This window comes from Mastigoproctus giganteus, chromosome 13 (assembly GCF_048544385.1).
Source record: "Mastigoproctus giganteus isolate SK-2022 chromosome 13, ASM4854438v1, whole genome shotgun sequence".
In the NCBI taxonomy this organism is placed as follows: domain Eukaryota; kingdom Metazoa; phylum Arthropoda; class Arachnida; order Uropygi; family Thelyphonidae; genus Mastigoproctus; species Mastigoproctus giganteus.
Genome location: NC_143587.1, coordinates 29,152,459 through 29,158,590, shown reverse-complemented (window position 1 = coordinate 29,158,590; position 6,132 = coordinate 29,152,459).

The following is a 6,132-nucleotide window of genomic DNA, read 5'->3' as shown; positions in this document are numbered from 1 at the left end:
GATAAAAGCGAAATGGAGTTCGAATCGTTCCAATTTCTTTGAAATCCTACATTTATTAAAGTAAAATGCAATAGAATTCGTAGATGGTTTCTCAGTCGTTCGCTTTTTTACACTGTCGTCAGGCAATCTGGTTTTATTTAAGACATTGACGTTGAGGGGGTTTTAGGACCATCGGCAACTAAGGCCATTGGTTCCGTGTCTGTAAATTTCGTGTGTTCTGTGGTCCATTTTCTATTTGCTGGATGAAAAACCAGAGTTTCCGGGAAGGAAAACCATTCTACCTTCGCCAGAGACAGACTAACTCAGTCACATTTGAAAAAGGACCATAAAAATTCCTCATATCATGGACGGGACCCGAACTCAGGTCTTTTCCACCCGGTGTGGGCAGGCCGGTGATTTTCTGTTGTCGCCAATTTAGGTTTCTATTTTTTTGACCAGTGGGTGTAGTTTAGTGTGGTAATTTTAATGAAGGCAAAAGACAGTTGAGTTCATTGAAGCAACCAACTCCTTGTGCCTAATTTGATCAAAATTTTAGCTGACGTTGAAGGCTTTTGTTCCCAATTACAAACACGATACACATTATAAGGAATTTTACAATGTACATTGGCAAGATGAGTACAGAAGACCTTGAGGATTCTCCTTCCTCCTTCGCCCAGAAACAAACCAGATTACACACAATCATTGTATACAACCACAGTCGATTTTGCAGCTTTCACAATCAACTGTTTTGTATTAGAGCGATACTGTCAGCATCTCTTTAATGCTCATCTATACAAGCGAGCTGTCACGTGATAATTTCACGGATAAAAGAGCCCTCCCCTTGGAAGTGTGTGCTTATCTGCATGCTCATTGAATCTTCGTAATGCTTCCCATTAGAGCTAATCCAGCATCAGCTTGGAACGAGTGTTGTTCTGAACTGTGTTATAATGAACTGGGACAACCAGCAGATGCCCTCGCTAATTAAGCGAGTTATGTCCTTCATTCACTCTACGATGTCACTACAAATTTATCCACTGTACGCCCGAGTAGCCCGCCAATATCAAAGACGCTTAATAGTAATCTGGATTGCAACGTACGGAGATTAATTGTACACCCATTACGCTGAAAATAAACTCATTTGACCTTAGTAATCCCATAAGTGGTTTCCATGGGTAATGAGGGATCGCGAACTGGTCATCAATCAACAACGACGATTATGGCCAACCGTGACATTGAGTGATTCTGATAAAGGTCCTTATTACCCGAATTATAAACGTTGGCACTGAACGAATTGTACATAGTGTTTGGGGAGAGGGCGCCATCGGTGGTTTCCCACAACTGTTCTTGTGAAGTTTACAGTATTCAGGGCCCCAGATGGGACACCACGTTGCCCGCTAGGATGCAAGCCAGGCTGCCCATTATTCTCTGGCTGATCTCCTCCAGGGTCGCCTGAAAAGTGAGAGAATATAGATGAAGGCATCCCTCTAATTATCGGTGGAACATTGGCTCCACCAGGTGAAAGCGAGTGGTTTAAGTGGTTCAAGCGGTTGGGTAGGATCCAGTGATCTTAAACTACTGGATCCTACCCAATCCGAGGACTCGGTTAGCAGCACGTTACCTGGGTTAGTGTGGTCAAGTGAAATCCTACCCAACCATGTGGCTCGGTTAGCAAAGGGATCCTAACCTGGATGTTCCAGGATCAGCAGTTCATGTAGGTGGAAGTAGAAGAAGATGAACTCCGGTATGAAAGTCAGTCCAGGGAAATATTTCAAGAAGCTGTAAGTCCTAGTTAGGGATAATAGTAGAGTTATGGGGGCTGTGGGCAAAGCCACTCACATTAAAACTGCCTACCACGCGTGTGGCACCTGAGATAACATAAAGATGCACCTAACTGGGACAAAGCCGCTAACCTAAGGAGTCTCTCACTGAGAGACTCCTTAAGTTAGCCTAGTCAGAAAAACGAAATATAAGTCTTACCAATTGGGATCTTGCAATCATAATTATACTGTTGTCTCCTAGTGTCATTGGTGGATTCGAACCCAGTGTGGAAGGACGTAAAACACTGTACTTTTGCGGGTATAGTGTACTAGAATATAATAAAACTCAAGAAAATGAATCACAGCTGAGGGAGCAAACTTGAGTAGAACACGACAAAGGAGAAGGGATTTCAGTTATTAAAGTAGAGGAGAATAGAACCTGCCAAAAAGGATTATCGTGTTGCCAATTAGATCACTAAATTGGATGCCTTGTTCAAGCATCACAGTTGGCTTTTTATTTCCCTCGATACTCTATTAAATAGAACTTTTCTGCAGAAATTCTAAATCAGGACTTAAATTATTCCATCTCGGTCTTCAGTTGATGCGGTTTCGTCATAACAGAGAAACAAAGTAACCAACCACCTGTAAATAGGAGATGTAGTTAATACCTATTGAGCAGAGAGAGAGAGATGGGATTATTTGCAGTTTATCTATAGAATAGCTCTTATCTGTAGGAAAGCAAAGCGAAGTTCCATCAAAGAGACTTAAAAAAAAAGGAAATTGGATCGAATTAATGAGGAAAATGGCAATTAAAATCGAATATCGTGGAATACAGAGAATTCTTTTCACACGAACGACATTGTGTGGTGCGTGTGAAGATTTATAGTAGAATGTGCACTTTACTTTTTTTTTTCTTTTAATTCTAATTTATACTTGAGCTTCTTACTGTGATTCGTGTCTTTAGCTCCAGAAATTTGTGTTCCTTCTGGATTTTATACGTTCTCAGCAAACAAGATGTTAATAGAAAGATTTTGGCCACCATATTAAACCTAAAAGAGAAATTTCAATTTCATTTCGCGTGCCAACCTTCATGTAATTTAATTAATGGTGTAGTTATATTTTTATATAAAAAAATAAAATACCAAGAAAGTATGTCATATTTATTCAGGAATTATAATTAGCGTTTTATTGGCAGCACTTTTTTTATTTTGATTGTTATTTGATAGTTATACGGAATTTTTACATATATATTTATTAATTTCTCATTATATTAAGAATTGTTTTTTTGAATTATGCAAAAAAAAGAAAAAGAAAATTGTTTTTATTCAATTCATTCATCCACTTCGGTTAATTAAATTTAGTTGATTAATTGAAATTATAATTTACATTAATTGATATCATTATTAATTCAAATTACTTAATTTTGTATTCATTAAATCTACAAACTCATCCCAGTGAGTTTCGGGACAAACTTTCGTTTTTATGGTATTAAAGACTTTAATACAATAAAAAGATTAACTTACTCCACTTTATACTCATTTTTAATTCAATTTCGGTTAATTAATTGAGAATTAAAGGACCACTTAAAAGTAATAGATGACACACCACGAGGAAAATAAAGTACGATTAATAGTAGTATGAAAGTCTACTCTCACAGACCCAGGTGGTCAAGGTGCTGAGGCTTTTGCAATTACTAACGACCTTGCACAGATTATTCATTTACCTATCAGACAATTCTAACGACGCAGCAGTCACTCTTAATGTTTTCTCACAAACAACCCTTCTAAATACATGGTCAAGGTGGGTTGTCCTCTAGGCACCTCAGATCACAACTTGGTGATGATTTCTTCTCCAATGGAGCCTTTCTCTCGTGGCCAATCTCAACCTCGTGTTGTTTGGGATTGCAAAATGGGATGACCTGCGAGATTTCCTTTCTTATTTTCCTTGTTAGGATTTCAGTTTCCAAAATACTGGTGGCAGTGTCTGCTCAGATCGTGTCAGTGAAATTATTCTTGCAGGAATGGAATCCTTTATCCCACACTCCACTTTAAAATCTCGTCCTTTATCTAAACCTTGGTTTTCCAATAAATGTGCTAAGGCTCTTCAAGAGAAGAATGTTGCATATCGTAATTGGCTTGTTTCTAATTCTCCAGTTTCATTTTCTGCCTACACCAAAGCTCGCAACAGTTGTAAAGCAGTTATTAATCAGTCCAAACTAGAGTTTGAACAGGCTAAGAGTAGAAAACTTTCTTCTTGCCCTAATGGTAGCCGAGCATTCTGGTCCCTTGCCAAAGCTATTGGCAGCAACTTTTGTCCATCTCTGTCCAAACCAGATGGTTCTGTTGTCACTTCGGCCAAGGATAAAGCTGACCTGCTAGCATCCTATTTTTCTTCCAACTAATGTATTAATGATCTTGGTAAAACACCTCCCACCATTCCCAACACGCTCCATTCAATGCCTCCTGTGGTCTTCCGTCAAAAGGATGTCAGAAGGATTTTGAAGAATCTTGATGCTAAGAAAGCTCCAGGTCCTGATGGTATTTCTCCACTTGTTCTCAAAACCTGTGCTCCTGAACTTACTCCTGTTCTGTGTCTCCTTTTTCACCTTCTTTATCCAAAGATGTTTTCCCTTCTGCTTGGAAATTTGCTCACATCCAGCCAGTTCCTAAATCTAAATCTGAAGCCAGATCTGAATCCAATTGAGAAGTGTGGGATACGTTGGAAAAGGTAGCTCGGCGGTGCAGGTCTCCATCATCCACAATACAGCAGTTGACAAACATCCTAACGGAAGAATGGCCAAATCTGAATTCGGATAAAAGGTCGTCCTTATATATTGATTAAGGGTTTCTAATTTTTTTGCCTGTGAGTGTATTAATAGAAGGAATACTAAGGGAACAATGATGACGGATAAGGTAAAGATTTCAATCTTTTTTGGTGTCCCTTCCTTTGATTCCCAAAATACAATACTCCTTCGCATCATAAAATAATAAAAATATCATTCAAGGAGACAATAAATACTCGTAATAAAAAATATAATATTTTAAACAGCTCGTAATTTCTGATTACTCCACCAACAGGTTTTTATTGCTCAAGAGTTGGCTGTCATTCGCACCAAAGGGCTCCATCATCTAAATTACAGCAATTCTGCATTCATTCATTCGTAATGAGCCTGTTTGGGGAACGGAGTTGCAACTATATTTCATTCTGTGTATTCTCGCTGTCATTTTCGATAAATGAACAGCAAATGCGGGGGCAAAACAAAGGTAATTAGTTGGAAAAGAGAGAACACGGTTCGAATCGTTTATGCCTTAAAAGCGTGATGTTTCTGGGGATGCCCCGAGGAGATAATTTTCGTCATATAATTAATCTCGTAAGGCGTGAATAAAATTGCCTCCTTCCATTTATTTTATTTGAAGACAACTGCGAGCGCATATTTAAGGGTTTTACCATCCAGGAGAAGAAGTGAAACAGTTTCGATTTATTAGCGAAAACAAACAGAAGCATCCAGTACAAGAGGAAACGCACGTGAACGTGGATGTTTGATGGAGTGGTCGGAGCTAAAACACAAAAACGAGAGAGAAAGAAAGAGAGAGAGGCAACGAAGCAAATCAACAAATCTTTTATTAATATTTTATTTACTATTTTAAATTTCGCGCGATTATGGTGTAAATTTAGGGATTCGTTCTAATCCCTCTGTTAAACATTGGGATACGTTGGCTGTCCTGCAATGTGCAGCAAAAGCGACAATATGGTGTTCACAGTGATGAGTGCGTTCAATGTTGTAACGCACGAGACGTAATGGGCTAAGACGTAAGACGAAAAAGATCTTAGAGTCGCTAAGGATATCATATAGCGTCATCTAGATAAGAGTGGTATCCTTAATGGATCACAGCACGGGTTCCTGAAGGGAAAGTCTTGCCTATTCGTTTTAGTTAATTATTATTGCGAGGAACAACTTTTATATTATTTATCCTAACTTCAGTAAATTTGTGATATGGTTCCCATGAATGCTGTTATACCAACTGGGAGAAATTAGGATTACTGATACGATCCTTTGTTGGATCAAGGTCCAGGAAGAAATGGAGTCTCTTGGGGATCATTGTTAGGACCACTTCTGTTTCTCAGTGAGACATGAAATTTTTCATACACTGTGAACAGCAGATTTCGAAAGACACTCGGTGTCCTACCTATATCCTTTGTATCAGACGATGGTGAGACCGCATTTAGAAAATTGCGTTCAAGTCTGGGGGCTACAAGTGAAGAAAGACACAGCGCTTCTGGTAAAGGTTCAGTGCCGTGAAGTGAATTTGCCACTCACCATTCTAACACTTTATTTAGTTTGGCCCTTATAAATAAATAAAGATTATTTATTTATAAGGGCCAAGCAGATTGGTGA